Below are 21,959 nucleotides of genomic sequence, written 5' to 3' on the forward strand. Positions count from 1 at the left end.
CTGAGTGGTCACTGAATTCCTCATGCAAGCATTTGCCATTATGGGTGTGCCACAAGCAATAAAAACAGACAATGGTCCTGCATACACCTCCAAACATTTTGCACACTTTTGTGCACAGTATAAGATTTTACACACCACTGGCATACCCTTTAATCCTCAAGGACAGGCAATAGTAGAGAGGAGAAACAGAGATATTAAGACGCTGCTCCAAAAACAAAAGAAAGGGGGAGCCACAGGTAACCCTAGAGAGCTTCTAAATCTAGCACTTTATACTATTAACTTCTTGATTTTTGACAAAGATGCACTGGCTCCGGCAGACAGGTTTTATAACCCACCGGAAGGGCAATGTCCAGTGCGAGCAGCTCCACTATCTTTAGATAATCGCCAGGTGATGTGGAGAGACCCAGAAAGTGGTGAATGGAAGGGACCAGATAGGCTAACTGCTTGGGGGAGAGGGTTTGCTTGTATCTCTACAGGTGGAGAAGGAATCAGATGGGTGCCAACGAGCCGTATTCGCCTTGTCCATCACAGAGAGACAGAGCAGACCCTTGAAACGAAGGAGAAGACCCAAGAAACATCGGATGGTTCTGTTGCTGATTGTGCTCACCATTGAAAGAGTGTGGCAGTTATGGCGTTTGACTCATGGACATAGAAAATCATTGGACTTCAAAACCCTCAGAAATCATTGGATTCTCTGAGACATAAGATTGTTGTAGGACTTTAAAGCCCTCAGGAATCATTGGATTTTCTGAGAAATGATAAGACTGTTACAGGACTTCAAAATCTGCTGGAATCATTGGATTCCCTAAGACATAAAAAGACTTTTGCTGGACTTCAAAAACTTGGGGGGATCATTGGATTCCCTGATATGTGAAGCAATGGACAATAGACTGGTTTTGGACTATCTCTTGGCTGCTGAAGAGGTGTATGTGTGACTGCTGTTTACATACTCTCCTTCTAGGACTTCTGGCAATCTTTTACATCATACTGTTGATTTATATTGTTTGTTATACCGTTACTTGGGTGCATAATTCATATTTGTTATAACACATCAAGCCTGCACTGACTGTGGGGAGAGTCATCACTAATAGTCTCTGCATTGTTGCTATGTGCTATGTGTTCCCATGCTGATGGGTTTGTGCATAATAAGACCCTTGAGCCCAGAAACCTGCTAGCAACCCCCACTTCCCTTTGGTGCTTTTCATCTCCCTTCCTGAGATGTCAGGGAGGGCGTGATTATCTCCTTTTTAGTGCTTTCACCTCCCTTCCTGAGAAGTCAGGGGGGTCATGATCACTTCCTTTTCGGTGCTTTCACCTCCTTTCCTGAGAAATCAGGGAGGCTGTGATCACCTCCCCTTGGGGGCTCTGACCTCCCTGAGGAGTCAGGGATGGCATGATCACCTGTGTTCTAAAACAAAAGAAAGCGGGAGATGTAATGGGCTGAGGCTTGAGTTGATGCACTGAGGTCCCAAGCACATGAGGCTAAATAGTAATTGGACCATACTCTATTAATAGATAAGCTTGGAGAAAGAATGGCCCCCACCCACTCTTTGTGCAAGTCCTGATGTGTTGTATAGGAAATGACGATTTTGGTGGGTGGAGGCAGGGGAGTGGAAAATATTCCTTTCTATTCTCATTCAGTTCTCTCCAGATATCTATCATATCTATCTTGGCTAAGATTCTACTCATCTCCTTAACTTTTTTCTTATTTATTTTTTGGTTACATTTTATATATACATATAATAGATTTCTGAGAAGAGAAGGTTGAAGTCCCCCACTATTATAGTTTCACTATCCATTTTTACCTATAATTCACTTAGCTTTTTTCCTTTAAAAATGTGAATGCTATAATATTTGATACAGATAGTTTTAGTATTGATATTATTTTATTATCTGTGGTATCTTTTATCATGTTGTTTTCCTATTTATCTTTTTTAAAGAATCCCTCTTTTTTTCCCTCCACTTCCCCTCCTAGTCTATAATTTACTTACCCTTCTTTATCTTATTCTCTCCTATTTGTTTGTAAAGTTAAGAAAACTAAAAACATTTTAGATAAATATGTTATTCCCTCTTTAACCAAATTTTGATGAGAATAAAGTTCTAGTTCTACCATCTGTCTTCATTCTCCTGGCTATCACTGTAACAGTTTGTATAAGATAATTGCTCCATTTTATCTTTCCCTACATAATTTATTTTTTTTTTAATCCAATTCAACATCAAGCCTCCTATCTATGTATTCTCTTTGAAACTATCCTAGAAATAATAACATTCTTATAAATTATAGATAATGCTTCCCCATATAAGAAGTTAATAGCTTTACCTTATTAAATCCCTTTTTGTTAATATTTTATGTTTACCTTATGTTTCTCCTGATTCATGTAGGTCAAATTTTCTATTCAATCCTGGTCTTTTCTCACAAATATCTGAAAGTCCTTTTATTCATTAAATATCTATTTTTCCTCATACAAGATTACACTCAGCTTTGCTAAGGGCCTAATTCTTTTGCTCTTTGGATTGTCATGTTTCATGCTCTTTGTTTTTTTTTTTTTTTTTTTTCTTTTTTAACATAGAGCTTACTCAATCTTGTGTTATCCTTTGTTTTTCCCCTACTAGTTTCTAGTATTTTCTTCTTGACCTACAAGCTGCAAAACTTAGCTGCATATTAGAATCTATTTCAGGTAGTGAACAGTTAATTTTTTCAATGTCTATTTTAACCTCTTGTTCTAAAACCTCAGAGCAAATTTCCTTAATAATTTCCTGAAGTATAGTATCTAGATTCTAATTTTGGTCATAAGTTTTAGGCAGTACAACAATTTTTATATTGTCTCATTTTAATCTGTCTTTCATATCAGTTGTAATTCTAATGAGATGTTTCACATTCTATTCTATTTTTTCATTCTTTTGATTTTATTTGATTATTTCTTGGTGTCTTATGAAATCATTAGCTTCCATTTAAATAATTCTAATTTTTAAGATATTTGTTTTTTTTCCCATAATATTTCTTTCCACTCATTTTCCCTCTGATTTTTCCTCTATCTCTTTTAGTTGATTTTAAAGTTCTTTTCAAATTCGATCAATAATTCTTTTTGGCCCTTTCATCATTTTACTTTTTTTTTTTTTCTTGAAATAGAATTAATCATTTTAACTTCACTTTTTTATTCTGAGTTTGAACCCAGATCTTCACCATGACCATAGTTGCTGTCTTTATTTGGATTCTTTCTCTATTGCTTACTTTTATTTAGAGTCTTGTTTCTTGTTTGTTAGCATTATATTAGTTTTGGGCCAATATTTCAATATGTGTAGGATATGTCTGACACTTCAGGTTTTTCATGCTATTGTTTATTAAGCTTTGTCTGGGGGCCTGATATTAATCTCTGTCCCTGAGCCAAGACTAAAGCCTCCATCAGCATTGCCACTGAGAATGCTCTTATTTTCTGTGATTCCTCTCTCTATTGCAAACTTCAGCTCAATCAATCTTCTGTCCTGAAACCAGAACCAATTACTTCAATCTCCTTCAAGTGACTCCTGCCAACAGGGCCTCTGCTGTTCCTCTGTGATTTTACTCACCAGCATATGTTCAATCCTTCTTACCCACAGCCACATTCTAAAATGCTATTTGGTTAATAAATCTATGCCCTGATTCTGGAGCCAGTGGAGGGATCTACAATCATCTCCTTATCAGCTTTCCAACCCCTATACTATTTGTGGACAAAAGTTCCTGAAATTTACCTGTGGGGTTTGTTGTTTGTTTAGTTGAAAGGTATTTGTTCAGAGATACTTCGATCAGGACACTACCTCAAGAGGTCAGGTCTTTCCTAATGTCCTCCTAAGATGTTTGAAGTTAGATAACTGCTTTACCCTGACTTATTTTTTCCATTCAAAATTTGTAATGTTGGCTTTATGGAGGTCTTGAGACCAGCCTTCATTTTAGCAGAGTAATCACCAGAGGATAATCAGGGATAAAGTCCAAAGTTTTTATTATCTCCTTCATAGTCTGTCTCCTTTGCCTGGGGCCCAGCTAGCTTTCTGGAGGCCCTTCGGAATGAGTCTTGGTTTCAGTGCAGAGGCCAGGAGAGCCACCAGGATAGGCTCTATCTTGAAGTCTGCCTCTGGCTGAGTTTGTCCCAGTTTATATACTCTATTACAATTACATCATTACAGTGTATTGAGTATAAACCATTTGTTATATCACTAGGGAACCATTATTTGTTGTAAGATTAAATCAATCATACTGAATTAGAGAACTCACATGCTAAACTAGATAACCATTGTATTATCAATTCCACTGAGTTAACACCTTGTTTTTAGGATTAAATCAATCATACTGAGTTCCTGTCCTTTACAAAAATTCATTTTGTGGTTCCATTTTAAATTGTGGGGAATTTGGGAAAGCCAGATAATTCTTGCCTTATTCCTCCATCCTCCCAGAATCATTGACTGACTGATTTAATTTAGATATCTTGACTTTCTATTATTAGTCAGGGTAGTGGTGGTACTACATTGCTAAAAAGGTAGTTTTATATGAAAATTGCATTTTTAACTTTTTATAACCTATGTAGTTTTGATTATTAGGAAACAACAAAAAAAGAGGCAGAAATTAAATTTCTATCCATTAGATCAGTATTCAATTCAAATTAGGCGGTCTGAATTTTCTTTTTTTTCATATATATATATATTTATTATATTATACATTATAAATTATAATATATTTACATACAATATATATTTGTGTGTACATATATATACAGTACATATATATGTGTGTCTGTGTGTGTACATATATCCATTGAGGGCAGGGATTATATGGTATTTCATCTTTCTTTCCCTGTAACTGCCCAGAACAAGCACTTGAGATAAATTTGTTGGATTGTTTTTTTTTTTTAATTTAATTTTATTTAATAATAACTTTGTATTGACAGAATCCATGCCAGGATAATTTTTACACAACATTATCCCTTGCAATCACTTATGTTTCGTTTTTTCCCCTCCCTCCCTCTCCCCCCCCCCCCAAGATGGCAAGCAGTCCTATATATGTTAAATATGTTGCAGTATATCCTAAATACAATACATATTTGCAGAACCGAACAGTTCTCCCGCTGCACAGGGAGAATTGGATTCAGAAGGTAAAAATAATTCAGGAAGAAAATAAAAAATCAAATAGTTCACATTCATTTCCCAGTATGCCTTCTTTGGGTGTAGCTGTTTCTGTCCATCATTTATCCAATGAAACTCAGTTAAGTCTCTTTGTCAGAGAAATCCACTTCCATCAGAATACATCCTCATACAATATCATTGTCGAAGTGTATAATGATCTCCTGGTTCTGCTCATCTCACTTAGCATCAGTCCATGTAGGTCTCTCCAAACCTCTCTGTATTCATCCTGTTGGTCATTTCTTACAGAACAATAATATTCCATAACATTCATATACCACAATTTACCCAGCCATTCTCCAATTGATGGGCATCCATTCATTTTCCAGTTTCTAGCCACTACAAACAGGGCTGCTACAAACATTTTGGCACATACAGGTCCCTTTCCCTTTTTTAGTATCTCTTTGGGGTATAAGCCCAATAGAAACACTGCTGGATCAAAGGGTATGCACAGTTTGATAACTTTTTGGGCATAATTCCAGATTGCTCTCCAGAATGCCTGGATTCGTTCACAACTCCACCAACAATGCATCAGTGTCCCCGTTTTCCCGCATCCCCTCCAACATTCATCATTATTTTTTCCTGTCATCTTAGCCAATCTGACAGGTGTGTAGTGATATCTCAGAGTTGTCTTAATTTGCATTTCTCTGATCAATAGTGATTTGGAACACTCTTTCATGTGAGTGGTAATAGTTTCAATTTCTTCATCTGAAAATTGTCTGTTCATATCCTTTGACCATTTATCAATTGGAGAATGGCTTGATTTTTTATAAATTTGAGTCAGTTCTCTATATATTTTGGAAATGAGGCCTTTATCAGAACCTTTAATTGTAAAGATGTTTTCCCAGTTTGTTGTTTCCCTACTAATCTTGTTTGCATTCGTTCTGTTTATACAAAGGCTTTTTAATTTGATATAATCAAAATTTTCTATTTTGTGATCGGTAATGGTCTCTAGTTCATCTTTGGTCACAAATTTCTTTCTCCTCCACAAGTCTGAGAGATAAACTATCCTATGTTCCTCTAATTTATTTATAATCTCGTTCTTTATGCCTAGGTCATGGACCCATTTTGATCTTATCTTGGTATGTGGTGTTAAGTGTGGGTCCTTGCCTAATTTCTGCCATACTAATTTCCAGTTATCCCAGCAGTTTTTATCAAATAATGAAATCTTATCCCAAAATTTAGAATCTTTGGGTTTGTCAAACACTAGATTGCTATAGTTGACTATTCTGTCTTGTGAACCTAACCTTTTCCACTGATCAACTAATCTATTTCTAAGCCAATACCAAATGGTTTTGGTGACTGCTGCTTTATAATATAATTTTAGATCAGGTATAGCTAGACCACCTTCATTTGATTTTTTTTCATTAATTCCCTTGAGATTCTCGACTTTTTATTGTTCCATATGAATTTTGTTGTTATTTTTTCTAAATCATTAAAATATTTTCTTGGAAGTCTGATTGGTATAGCACTAAATAAATAGATTAGTTTAGGGAGTATTGTCATCTTTATTATATTCGCTCGGCCTATCCAAGAGCACTTAATAGTTTTCCAATTATTTAAGTCTGACTTTATTTGTGTGAAAACTTTTTTGTAATTTTGCTCATATAATTCCTGACTTTCCTTTGGTAGGTAGATTCCCAAATATTTTATGCTATCAACAGTTATTTTGAATGGAATTTCTCTTTGTATCTCTTGCTCTTGGATTTTGTTGGTGGTGTATAAGAATGCTGAGGATTTATGGGGATTTATTTTGTATCCTGCTACTTTGCTAAAATTATGAATTATTTCTAATAGCGTTTTAGTAGAATCTCTGGGGTTTTCTAGGTATACCATCATATCATCTGCAAAGAGTGATAGTTTGGTTTCCTCATTGCCTACTCTAATTCCTTTAATCTCTTTCTCGACTCTTATTGCAGAGGCTAGTGTTTCTAATACAATATTGAATAATAATGGTGATAGTGGGCAACCTTGCTTCACTCCAGATCTTACTGGGAAAGGTTCCAGTTTTTCCCCATTGCATATGATGCTTACTGAAGGTTTAAAATATATGCTCCTAACTATTTTAAGGAAAAGTCCTTTTATTCCTATGCTCTCAAGTGTTTTTATTAGGAATGGCTGTTGGATTTTATCAAATGCTTTTTCTGCATCTATTGAGATGATCATATGGTTTTTGTTTGGTTGGTTGTTGATATAGTCAATTATGTTAATAGTTTTCCTAATATTGAACCAGCCCTGCATTCCTGGTATAAATCCTACTTGGTCATAGTGTAGGCAGTCTGAATTTTCAACCAGTCAAGAAACCATTTACTTCCAGAGACTTGTGGAAGGCCCAGAAGAACACATAGTGAGTGTATGTAATGCATAGATAGCTCCTCAGCATAACTAGCTATCACTATATGTTATGGAATAATGACACAAAAATTTTAAAGCTGTAAAATAAAAATGCAATATTACTTGAAATTTCCATGTAGGAAATAATAGTAACTAATCATATTTTTGGAATTGAAAAACATATTGTCTCTGTTATGAACTTTGTCAAGAAAACCTCAAATTTGCTCACAAAGAGTCAAACATGACTAAATCAACTAACAACAACACAATTTTATAAATGAGATTTTGACTCAGAGAAGATAAAGTAATGTTTTCTTAAACAATCTAAACAAGAAGTAGATTTAGCTAATTAAGTAATCCAGAATGGAATTGTATTAAAACTCTCAGGTCAGAAGTAGAAAAATTGTAAAAGGTAATTCCCCATTAGAAAAGACAGGAAAGCTGCTGGTTGCCATGGTAATGAATGTAGTCCCTGATCTTGATTAGAAGAAAAACATTAACAGTTTGGAGTCAGCTTAGGAAAACAGAAGGGAAAGAGAATCTCAGTTCCCATTTCTCCTTTCTTTTTAAAAATACTTTTTGTTGATAATATTTTGAATATTTAAATTACAAGACAGAATCAGAAACAATGGTATTCAATTCCGTGTTTAATAAATTAGAAAACATACATTTTATAAGACAAAACTTTTTATTTGATAAAACTTGCTAAAAACTGGAAAGCCACCTTTTAGAAATTTGGCTTAGACCTACACCTTATATGATATTCTACATTATGTGTGACTTTAATATTAAATATTATTTTAAAAAGAAAAGGAAAACTATCATATAACTTTTACACTAATAGCTAAAATTATGGTCTCAAATCAAGAACTAGAGGCAAAACAGCTAATATAGAAATATTTTGTGTGACTTCACATATAAAATGCGGGTCATACTGCTTACCTTTTTAATATATTAGAGAAAGACTGAAGCTGTTTTGCACAAACACAATAAAATGAAAACATAAAGGGAACATATTTTTCAATTTGTACTCAGGGTTCATCAGTTCTCTCTCTGGGAGTAGATAGCACAAGCCCTTTGGAATTTTTTTGCATCTTTGTAATAATCAGAATAGCTAAGTCTTTCCCAGTTGATCACTGTAAAAATATTACTTTTACTTTGCACAATATTCTGGTTCTGCTCATTTCACTTTGCCACTAGACTTCCTAGGTTGTCATTTCTTATAATAAAATCTTATTCCATAAAATCATATATCATATCTTTTTTAGCTATTCCCCACTTGATGGTCATTCCCTCAATTTCTAATTCTTTCCCATTACAAAAAGAGCTGCTATAAAATTTTTTTTTAACTCTTTGGGGTATAAATCTAGTATACACAGTTTTTTATTTGTATTTATTTTTAATTTTAGCTTTTTATTTCCAAGACATATGCATGGGTATTTTTCAGCATTTGACCTTTGCAAAACCTTCTGTTCCAATTTTTCCCCTCCTTTCCTCCACCCCCTTCTCCTAGATGGCAGATAGACCAATACACATTAAATGTATTAAAGCATACATTAAATACAATATATGTATACATATTTATACAGTTATCTTGCTGCACAAGAAAAATCGGAAAGGAAAACAAAAATGCAAGCAGACAATAACAGAAGGAGTGGAAATGCTATGTTGTGGTCCACATTCATTTGCCAGTGTTCTTTCACTGGGTATAGCTAGTTTTCTTTATTACTGAACAATTGGAACTGATTTGGTTCTCATTGTTGAAGATGGCCATGTCCATCAGAATTGATCATTATGTAGTATTGTTGTTGCAGTGTATAATGATATACTGGTTCTACTCATTTCATTTAGCATCAGCTCTTGTAAGTCTCTCCAGGCTTTTATGAGATCATCCTGCTGATCATTTCTTACAGAACAATAATATTTCATAGCCTTCATATACCACAATTTATTCAGCCATTCTTCAACTGATGGGCATCCATTCAATTTCCAGTTTCTAGCCACTACAAAAAGGGCTGCCACAAACATTTTTGCACATGTGGATCCCTTTCTCTTCTTTAAGATCTCTTTGGGATATAAGCCCAGTAGTAATACTGCTGGATCAAAGATAGTATACACACTTTTATCAGCCTTCAACCCTAGTTGAAAATTGTTCTATAAAATGATCAGAACTTTTAAAAAGTTCATTAACAATACTTAGTATACATCCCTGTTAGAATTCTTACAAGGTGCTAAGTCAGTTATCAAATTTAGCATGGTACTTAGCTCACTAATGTTTTTACTACTCATTGGAGTTCTACAAGATTCACAAGTCAGAGAGGAGTCCAGGAGATTCATAAGTCAGAAGCCCACAATCCCTTCTCGGAGAAGGAGTCAACATTTGAGTTCACACCTGTAAAAGAGCATATAAAAGCACAAGCCCACTGGGAGCACTCTGGGAGATAGAGAAGCCAGCATTTGGAGAGAGAGCAAGACGCTGAAGCTGGCAGAGGCAAAAGACTAGTGACAAGAGCTCTTGGAATCAAGGAGAGAGATAGGCCTCTAAGATGTTGGAATCTTTACAAATTGTTAAGTCATTAGAGTTGATGGAGACAATAATTATTTAATTTAGCATGGTTCAGTATTATTGATCTGATCCTACAAGGAGATGTTATGGGCCAGAAGAAACAAGGTACTAAGTGGAACTGAGAAACAATGCCTGTGTTCACACCTTTACTCATTAGAGTTCACACGTTTGGAAAATTTCAGGGTTTAGTTTGAGATATCCGAATTCACACCTCCCTTGAAGCTCTCAAGGCCAGAGAGCACTCTGAGAGAAACCCATAATTCCACTCTCTCTCAGAGGAGATCATATATAAGAAACAGACAGAGGATCTATCGGGGAGTTCAGCTGAAAAGACTTGAGAGGGGAGCATCAAGTCAGTTCAGGAGAAGCCTTCTCTCGGAGGCGCAACCAGATTCACTTCATCTCACACCACTATGGTGGCTGGGCTCCTGCACTTCCCCCACTGAGACCAAGCTGGTCTGAAAGGCTCTTCAGAAAGCTAGCCGAGCCCCAAGTGAAGGAGGCAAGAGAGATTCATTTCATTTTCCACCTGGCTGGCTGGAGGCTGAAGGACAAACCTTTGGATTTGGAGACATTCAGAGGGAGCTCTTGGAACCAAGCAGAAAGATAAGCCACTAAGAAAAAGTAACCGGACTATTTTGGAAGGAGAAAATAAACATTTGCATTTTATCACCTGGTTGAGTTTTAAGGTGATTATTACTTTCAACTGCAACTAAGGCTGCCTCCAAAAAACCTCCCCGAGAAACCTGCTCTCAGAGAAAACCATTATATTATTGTAAAGAAGAAAAACACCACAGGAAGAGACAATAAAGGATTGAACTTTTAACTCCTGGCTTCATTTGAGGTGATTATTACTCAGAACTGAAACTAAGACTGCTCCCAGAAGCCCCCAAGAAACCTGCTCCCAGAGAAGGAATATATTTTAGAGAAGAACATTACACACCCCTCCAGAATTTGTTCTTTTCTTTTTCTGTCATGGTAATTAATGATAGGTGTGAGGTAGAACTTCCCATTCAGTCATCTTCCTCTCTTTGTGACACTCTTTTAGTATTCTTAGCAAAGATATTGAAGATTTCCTTCTCTAACTCATCTTATAGATGAGGAAATTGAGAAAAATAGAACTAAGCAACTTGCTCAAGATTATACAGTTAGCAAGTTTCTGAAGCTGAATTTGAACTCAGTAAGGTGAATCTTCCTGACTTCAGGCCCAGCACACTATTCATTGCACCTCTATTCACTCTCTTGCCTTGCGTAGAAACTCAGAATTATTTTAACTTGTTGTTTTCTAGTAATTAGTGACTTAGACCATTTTTTCATATGCCTATTGTTAACTTAGATTTTTTTTTCTTCAGAAAACTACCTGTTCATATTTCACCATTTATCAACTGGGAAATGACTTTTTTTTTTTTTTTTAAATTTGACTCAGCAGCTCATGTATTTTGCAAATGAGACTTTTTGTGCAAAGACTTTTAACTTCATGTAATAAAATTATTCATTTTATCTCATTGTATTTTTTTTATCATAAACTTTTTCATTATCCATAGATCTGATGGGTAACTCCCCATATTTCCCTAATTTGCTTATGATATCATTCTTTATATCAAAATCATGTATACATTTGAACCTTATCTGGGAATAGAGTGCAGGAAACCTTTCACCTTTTCATATCTTGTATGTGGAAATTTAATGTAATCATGTTATCATGTAAATAAAATGAAATGATAAATTTAGTAATTGCCTAAAACTCTTGCTTTGAGACTATAATTTTAATTATTAGTGTAAAAGTTTTATGATAGTTTTCCTTTTCTTTTTAAAAAATAATCTTTAATGTTAAAGTCACACATAATATAGAATATCATATAAAGTGAAGGACTAAGCCAAATTTCTAAAAGCTGATTTTCCAGTTTTTAGCAATTTTTATCAATTTTTATTTGATAAAATTGATAAAACTTTTTAAGTTTTATCTTATAAAATGTATGTTTTCTACTTTATTAAACACTGAATTTAATTCTATTATTTCTGACTGTCTTATAATTTCTGTTGTTCTTTACCTTTCTTTTAAACCAATGTCAAATAACTTTGATAACTGGTGCTTTATAATGGCATAATGAAAGAAATGATATTTTTTTTGTCCCTAAATTTTTTTCATTATTTCTCTAAGTATTCTAGAACTTTTATATTTCGAAGTAAATTTTTTTTGAGTTCCTTAATCCATTTCTTTGATAATTTGATTGGTATAAAATTAAAGTTATAAATTCACTTTGGGATTATTGCCACTTTTTCTATATTAGCTTATTTCAGACAAATGCACTTAATATTCTGAATAACAGGCATAGCCCAAGTTTTGTGGCTTTTTGGTTAAGTTTAAATTTTGATTGTTTAGAATAAGTGTAAATAGCATTTTTTTTTCAGTTTAGAGTCTTCCATTCCTACATTAATATCTTTGGCATGGTAAATTGGGCCTTTTCTTTTCTTTTGTCTCTTTAGGTGGGTATAACCTCAGAAAAATTTAGGCTTGAGAAAAATTTTAATTAGGAAGGTCAGGCTTACCTTCTGAATTCTGGACTATTGTCAGTCATGTTGATTGATGCAAGACTGATGATTCTGGAGAAGAGAACAAAGCTGATGACTCACTCAAATCCAATTCACAAGCAAGTAAAACATTATCCTCATGTCACTGCTTCTCTTTGAGAATGAAAAAACAATTGAACATTCCTGTTTTCATTTAAGTTGTTCTTTATTACTTTAAAAAGTAGTTTGTAACTGAATCTATTCAAATATTGATAGTTTGATCCCACATATTTTATGCATTATGTAATTACTTGGAATAGGATTTTCTTCTGAAATTTTATATTTTTAAAAATAAAAGTAACATTGATGTTAAAAGTTTTATTTTATAGCTTGCAACTTTGTTGAAGCTATTAATTACCTCAGTTCATTGAAAAGTTCATTGGAAAAGTTCATTTCCAACATAGTTGGAAAGTTAATAGTAAGAAGAGTGGGCCATCCTTGTTCATCTCCAGTATTTATTAGAAAAGCTTCTAGTGTATTCCCATTACATATAATGAGTTTTTTTGTGAGATACACACACACACACACACACACACACACATATGTATGTGTATGAGATATTATAGAAAGGTCTTCCTTTCTATACTTTCTCCCAAAACTATATCTTGGAGATATCAATGAATACTGAATTAATTAATATTGTACCTTTTCAAAGTTTTTTTTTTTTTTCATTGATTGAAATAATGATGTGGTTTTCTAATCTTTTGTTTTCAATATGTTTGAATAATATTGAATGTTTTCTTAATATTGAATCATATTTTGTGATGTGATGAATGAAAGCCCCAAGAGACAAAGTTTTTGGATAATTAATAAGTAATTTATTAATTAGTTTAGCCAACAATCAATAAATTAGTGGGCACTGGTTTCCCTTGGTAGCCAAAGATCCCAAGGAAAACCTTAAAATGCCTTAAATATTTTCTAAAACAAAACTTTCTTGACACTTACAAATCAAATCTGACTGATAAGACATTTAATGAGGAGGGGCTTAAATATCTTCAGTTTTTCCTTTGGAGAATGTGGCTTAATGACAAAATTCAGCATCCTCAAGGCATTTGGAAAGAGGGAACTATTTCCATCTGGACATCTTTGGCTAATTTTCTCCTTCAAGATCTGGTGAGGGTCTAGGACGGTGGTTGCTCCCTAAGGAAAAAAAAAAATTGTCCAAACTGAATTTTGCTTATATGCTAAAAAGAAATTAGGTCTCCCAGTTGGATAGGGTCCTGCCCATTAACCATGTACCTTGAGGTCTTGGAGTAAATCTCATCACTCAGCCATATCCTACAGAGACTGATTGATCTTTTCAGGAGTTGAGTTTCACATAAATGAAAAAAGGTGATCACAAATTAACAATTATTTATTAATAATATATCAATCTCCATCACTGCTCTAAATTCATCATGCTGAATGATTTCTTGATTTAATGATATTAATTGAATTTTTCTTCCATGCTTTATCTTTGCTAAGTTTGGTAATTAGGAATACACTTGTCTCATATAGAAGTCTAATAGATTTTTTGCTTTCTCAGTTATTGAGAATAATTTGTATAGTGTTTAAACATTCAAGAATGTTCAATGATCACCTATGAATGGGTTGGTTCTTCTCAGTGGTTCAGTGATCCAAAGCAATTCTAATAGACTTTGGACAAAAAAATGCCATCTGCATCCAGAAAGAACTATGCAATGTGATTTTTTTAAAAAAAATTTTTCTCTCTCCCATGGTTTTTCCCTTTTGCTCTGATTTTTCTCTTCCAACATGATTCATAAAGCAATGTATATTAATGTGAAGACCAAGTTAGCACCCTGGATACTTTAGAATCAGTATCCTGGATACTTTAAAATCAGCCAGGCTCAGATAAGCAAAAGCCTTTGATCTTTATTCTTTGTCGAAGTGAGAGGAATGGACATACGAATCTCCACACCTCTCTTCTTCCTCTCTTGGCAGCCAAAAGTGACTCTCTCTTGTCTTACTCCACCCTCTAATCCCCTCTTACAATTCTCTCTATACACCAACAGATCAAGGCAGCACAGGATGGTGGGGAGGGCCATTTTCCAAGGATATGCTAATAGAGTATTGTCCAATAAGTAATTAGCCTTAAGTGCTCTGCTGTCCAAATGCATCTGCTCAGTTTCAGCCCATTATATATTAAAAATAAACTTACTACAATTAAAAAATAACTTAATAGGCGAAGTTTTATGTAATAAAATTTAGAATACAAAATACATAGAAAAAGAACTTAAAATACATAAACTACTGACATTGGAAAAGAAATAGAACTAATTGTAAAGGAACTATTCAAGGGATGGGCAGGGAGAAAGAAGCTCTTGCACTTCACAGAGTCATGGGAGAAATCTATCAAAGTTTTGAAGAACAATAGCTATCAATACTATACAAATACAGTTTTCCAAGCAATTTTTGTCAAATAGCGAGTTCTTATTCCAGAAGCTGGAATTTGGGGATTTATCAAGTACTAGATTGCTATAGACTGATTATTGTGTATCTAATTTGATTATTGTCTATTTAATCTATTCCATTGATCCACCATTTTATTTCTTAGTACCGAATGATTTTGATGACTGCTACTTTTTAATTTTATGTTTGGTACTGCTAAGCCACCATTCTTTGTAATTTTTTTCATTAATTTCCTTGATTTTTATTTATTTATTCTTTTTTTTTTTTTTTTAACTGAGGCAATTGGGATTAAGTGACTTCCCAGACTCATACAGTTAGGAAGAGTTAAGTGTCTGAGGCTGTATTTGAACTCAGGTCCTTCTGACTTCAGGGCCAGCACTCTTTCCACTGTGCCATCTAGCTGCCCTTTCCCTTGATATTCTTGACTTTTTGTTTTTCCAGATGTATTTTGTTATTATTTTTTCTAGTTCTATAGAATAATATTTTGGCAGTTTGATTGTTATCTCATGGAACGAGTAGTCTAATTTAGGCAGAATTGTTATTTTTATCATATTAGCTTGGCCTAGCTCTGAATAATTGATATTTTTCCAGTTGTTTAGATCTGATTTTATTTGAGTGGAAAGTGTTTTTTAATTGTGTTCAGATAGTTCCTGGGTTTGTCTTGATAATTAGACTCTCAAGTATGTTATTTCATCTACAGTAATTTTAAATGGAACTTCTCTTTTTATCTCTTGCTTATGGGCTTTGTCAGTAATATATGGAAATGCTGATGATATGTGTGGGTTTATTTTATATCCTGCAACTTTGCTAAAGCTGTGAATTGTTTCCAGTGGATTTTTGGATGATTTTTCTAGGATTCTCTAAGTATATCATCTTATCATCTACAAAAAATGATAGTTTTATTTCCTCTTTGCTTATTCTAATTCCTTTCATTTCTTTTTCTTTCCTTATTGCTAAAGACAACATTTTTCTAATATAATGTTGAATAATATTCATTATAATGGGTATTCTTGTTCCATTCCTGATCTTATTAGGAATGTGTCCAATTTCTCTCCATTATAACCTTTCTGTAGGTTTTTTGATAGATTCTGCTTATTATTTTAAGGAAAGCTCCCTTTATCTTTATGCTCAATAATGTTTTTAATAGGAATGTGTGCTGTATTTTGTCAAAAGTTTTTTTGCAATTCTTATCTGTAAGTTATGTTATTGATATGGTCAATTATGGTAATAGTTTTCCTGATATTGAACCAGTCCTGCATTCTGGTATAAATCCTACTTGGTCATAATGTATTATTGATAATTTGCTGTAAATCTGTTTGCTAATATTTTATTTAAAATTTTTGCATCAATATTCATTAGGGAGATTAGTCTATAATTTTCTTTCTCTATTTTTGCCATTCCTTGTTTCAGTGCTATATTTGTGTCACTGTAGCTCCATCAACCTCTCCTGAAAGATAATCCTGAGTTTAGCTGGGTAGTTAATTCTTGGTTGTAACCCTTTTGCCTTCTAGAATATGGTATCCCAGGCCCTCTGATTCTTTGTTGTAGATGCTGCCAGATCCTGAGTAATCTGACTGTTGCTCTTTGATATTTGAATTTTTTTTTTCTGGGAGCTTGGAGTATTTTTTTCCTTGAGAATATAGTCCTGGAGTTTCACAACAGTATTCCTTGGGATTTTCTTATGGGATCTCTTTTCAAAAGTGAATGATAGATTCTTTCAATGAGTATTCCCCTTCTGTTTCTAGAATAAGTTTTCCTTAATGACTTCTTATAGAATGGTATCCAGTTTCTTTTAGGTCATGGGTTCAGGTAGGCCAATAATGTTAAAATTGTCTCTTCTGGATCTATTTTCCAGGTCAGCTGTTTTCCCAATGAGATATTTCACATTTTGTTCCATTTTTTCATTCTTTTTTATTTGTTTGACTGATTCTTGTTTTCTCACAGTCATTAGCTTCCATTTTCCCTGTTCTAGTTTTTTATATGTGATTTTCTTCTGTTATCTTTTGTATCTCTTTTTTAATTTGGTTTATTTTTACTATTTAAGTAGTTGTTTTCTTCAGACAATTTCTTTCCCTTCCTTTTCCAAACTGTTGACTCTCTCATGTATACTTCTCATTTCTTTTCTCATCTTTTCTTCTACCTCTCTTTTGAAATCTTTTATGAGTATTTCCAAGAAGCCTTTTTGGGCTTGAGACCAATTTATCTCACTTTTTGAGATTTCTTTTGTGGACATTCTGTTCTCATCTGAGCTTATGTTTTGGTCTGCCCTGTTACCATAGTAACTTTCTATGGTCACGGTTCTTTTCTGTTTCTTCTATCCTTTTCTTTTCTTTTAGTATTTCCTATTTTTTTTTTTTTTTACCTTTAAGGTGGAGCTCTGTTCCTGTGGTAAAGGTGATGTTGTCCCAAGCTTCCTGTGCAGCTCTGAGCTTTGGCTTTGAGCACAGTGCCCCTTGTGTTTGTAGGGCATAGCTTTGCCTGCTCTGTTCAGGAAAGAACCTGATTTCCCAGAGTTTGCCTTCTGGGTTAGAAATGGAAGCTGTCCCCCCTTCCCCCCCTCCCCCGATCAATTCTCTACTGAGCCAGGAATAAGGGACTCAGTTACTGATTAGTTATGATTAAGACTCTCTCACTGACTTTCCCAGAATGTATCTGATCTATGCTAAAACCCTTTTCACCCCAGTGAGATTGACCTTTCTTGAATTTTTTTCCATTTATCTTGAGCTGGATAGTGGTTTCTTTTCATGAGATTCTATTCAGAGGCTTAATTTTATGTGGTTTTTGAGGGAAATTAGGAGAGCTTGAGTAGCTTCCTGACTTAACTCCACCATCTTGGCTCAACCTTCTGCACATTAAATTCTAATAATTCTTTTTTTTTCTGGTTTTGTTGTACTGTTAATCTTTTAATTAGCTATTTTGCATTCTATTTTGTGATTTGCTTTTCTGTCCTCTACTTTTTAAATCAATTTGATCAAAGTTTTTTTTTTTAACTCAAATTTATCATTTTTTTTCAATAAATAAGATTTTGAATTTATTTATATTTCTATAAGGTTGGGGGTCCCAATTCACCTTTTTCCTCTTATGTCTTTATTTGTAGCTATTCTTGTTTTATTTGTTATCTTTCTATTTTTCAAAAGAATCCATATTCATTTCATAAATCTTTAAATTTTTTTCCAATGGATATATATGATCATACTTTAGACAGAAATATTATTTTCCCCCTGAAGAAACACTTATTGAAGTTCTATGAACAAGACAACCTCTCTCTTGACTATATGCATTTTCACTGGCTGTCCCCCATGTCTAGAATACTCTCCTTCCTCACTTTTCCTGGTTTTCTAAATTTCCTTCAAATCTCAATTAAAATACCACTTCCTATAGCAAGCCTTTACCAATCTCTTATTTTTATTGCCTTTCTCTGTTAATTATTCCTCTTTACCCTATTTAGATCTTATTTGCATGTAGTTGTCTACAAATAATTTTTCCCATTTGGCTGTGAGCTTGTTGAGGGCAAAGACTACCTTTTACCTTTCTTTTTATGCCAATTGCTTAGCACAATGCCTGGCACATAGCTTGTGCTTATAAATGTTTAATGATTGGCTGAATATGAATTTAAATCACAGAGGGCTGCTTACTCTACTGACATTACAAGTAATTTTACCAGAGTTATGCAGCAAAATAGCTCTCTAATCATCAAACTCCAACAACTCTTAGGGAGAAGCTTAGCCTTTTAAAAGACAATGTGATGTACATCTTTTAAGGAAATTTGCTTGCTTTTTTGTTATATCTTCATTAAATAATAATCTTGATGCATTATTTTTATATACATTTTGAAGGGAAAATGAAGTAACCAGATGGGCCAGTAATACTCCCAATCATATGAACAGGTGTTTTATATGCTGTATTACTAAAACATTCTTGGGGAGAAAACCCCCATAATTTGTATCCAATTTAGGCAATAAGAATAGGTTTTTAGAGACCTCTGGAGATTTAATTACAGGGACTGCTCAGTAAGTACTAAACATCTTATGATTATCATATGCAGGGTACTTGTAAGAAATCTTAAAATAATATTCATAAGATACTTATAGTTTTTAGAAAGGTAGCAATAAAAACATAGAAATGAAACAATTAGCAAAGACAGAATAAAGTGCCAAAATGTGATACATAAATACGGAAGGTTGATTTGTTATTATGCTAATTCAATAATCATTACAACCAAACAAAATCAAATTTCAATGTAGTCACACAGAACAGTTAGCAATGAAAATATATAAAAGAAAATAGCATTTATGTAGTCTTGAAATTTGTAAAGCCCTTATCTCAACTGATCCTCAAAAAACCTCCTAATATAGGTACTAATATAGATCCTATTTCACAAATTCAAAAAGTCAGCCTGAAAGTAGTTTGAATGACTTTTTCAAAATGTCATGTGGTTACTAAGTTAGCTATTTTCAAACAGAGATCTTACTGAATACAAATCTAATGCACTATGGCATCTACTTGCCTTCATTAAGAAATGTTCATTATACTGACATTTTCAAAGAAATCATATGAAGGTTAACCCAGTAGTATTGAAAAGCATTCTACTCACAATCAGAAGATCCAAGGCTAAGTTCCAAATCTGACAAGTATCAGCTGTGTGACAATTGGTTAATTCAGCAATTCAGCAATATTTATTATTAGTTTAGTGTGTGCATAATGCTAGAGGATGTAAATATACAAATTAAGAAAATCTGCCTTAATGGAGGTTTGTGTCCACTTAGCTTTTTAAAATCTTGATTTCTTCACTTATAAAATGAAGGCAGTAATATTTATTTTACATGCCTTGGAGCTTTATGATTCGGACAAAATGAGCTGGGTTTTTTTTTTTTTTAATTGTAAAGCTCTGTTTTATTGTGAATTGTGATTTTTATTTTAAACCACTATTGCCATTTCATTGGTATAAGAAATTTTTTATAAAACTCCCCCTCCCAATGCATATCTACAACTCTGAAAGTTACCATCTTAGAGTGTGGTCTGGGATGCAGAGGGGTTGTCATTGGCATAGGGTGGTACAATCTGTGTGTATCTTATACAGTGCTTTAGAATCAAAAGCCTCAGAGTATTTTATAACTTATTTTCCATAGTCATAGAGTTCAAAATTCATAAAGAGGTTATGCCATTGGTAAATTTGAGTCCTCAATAGACTAATCTTTTGGAGTTCAGACTTAAACTCAGATCTATATGCTTCCAAGTCAGTTTTTTTCCCCTATGTGATGATTTTTTTCCTCATTAATATTTTGTCATTTATAATTACTTTATTTCACCCATAGCAGGTGTATATTATCTATTTCTTTGTAAATCAATTAAATTTCTTTAAATCATTTCATTATGCTTAGATATCATTCAATTAAACAGAAACTGGTGAAATTAGAAACAGTATCCTTAAAAATGTTAATATTACATTTGTTATAATTTGTGGATTTTTGGAATGCAAATTTTTCCTGCCATTAAAAAAAAGGCCATGTGGGCAGGCTAAAAAGAAAGAAACTTTATATACATACATACATATACATACACATATACATATATATATGCTTATTTATGCAATGCTATATAATGTTAATTATATTTATATAGCTACCTTGAAGTATATATAAACAATTATATATATATATATATATATATATATATATATATATACACACATACATATTTATATATACTTCAAATATGTGTGTGTTTGTGTGTGAGTGTGTGTGTGTTAGGAAGGAGGCCAGGTATAAAGGAAATAAAGACTGTGCTCTCTAAGTTTAGTTTGATTCCTGCCTTTCCCCCTCTTTTCCTACTCATTTGCTAGAAGAAAAAAATTAATTAAAAAAAAAACTGGTGAACTCAAACTGTGAGAACTTTTGGTAGTTTATTGGGAGTACAGTCTTTAAAATGAATGCTCACAACAAGTTATATAGTGATCAGAAGTATTTCTAAGCAATGTAATAAAAACAATCATTGGCACCAGAGAGTTCTGTTCAAAAACAGGATTATAAGCCTGTAGACATTAATATTTTAGGGTAACTCTAAATTCCAGTATAGCTTGGCACTTGGGCAAGAATTCACTGGAGAAGAATCTCCTACTTTTGCCAAGGAACTGAGAAGTAGATGTTTATTTATGGGAAAGGGAAGAGGAAAACTTATTAAGATTTTTATTTTCAGGAATTCAATAACTGAATTAATGTTTCTACTTTTGTTTTTAGCTTTAAAAAGCTTTGTAAGAGAAAAAGCACTCCTTTATTCTCTAAGAAAGAGATAACACTTCAGCTGAGCATTCAACCAAAAGCTGGAGACAAAGGATCTTTCCACTTGATAGAGATCAGTAGTAACCAGATGACCAACAAATCAATACTTCATCTATAGAAGAGGTTAAGGGAAGACCCACAAAGAACATATCAGTGATCCTGCAGCATAAGATGAATTATTTTTCCATATCTTTGCCTCATTTGCATTTGTTCCCTAAGCATGTGCCTGCCCCTCACTGGATTCACATTTCAAACAAGTTCATTTAATGTATCACTTTACATATATTGTTTATGTTTTCTTAGGGGGAAAAGTTGAAATGAAAAAAGAAAAAGTTATAAATGAAAAAAATTGAATGGAATCATAGACTGGTATTTTAGTTCCATTTAAAGGGGAGGTTTGAGAGCTGGTTCTACTGAAAAGCTATCTTAGTCTATAATAAAATAAATATTATTCCTCAGTTTTTAATCATTGTTTTATGCTTAGATATCATTTGACTAAACCAATAATTATTGGAAATATAGAAAATAAACAAAAACAGATCAAATGAACAATACTATTTCAAAATTAAAATGAAACAACTCTTTAAGTCTATAATAAAACTGGCAGCTTATTTTTAAAGGAATTTTGATCTATTTAAAAATATAAAATA

This window comes from Antechinus flavipes, chromosome 6 (assembly GCF_016432865.1).
Source record: "Antechinus flavipes isolate AdamAnt ecotype Samford, QLD, Australia chromosome 6, AdamAnt_v2, whole genome shotgun sequence".
NCBI lineage: Eukaryota > Metazoa > Chordata > Mammalia > Dasyuromorphia > Dasyuridae > Antechinus > Antechinus flavipes.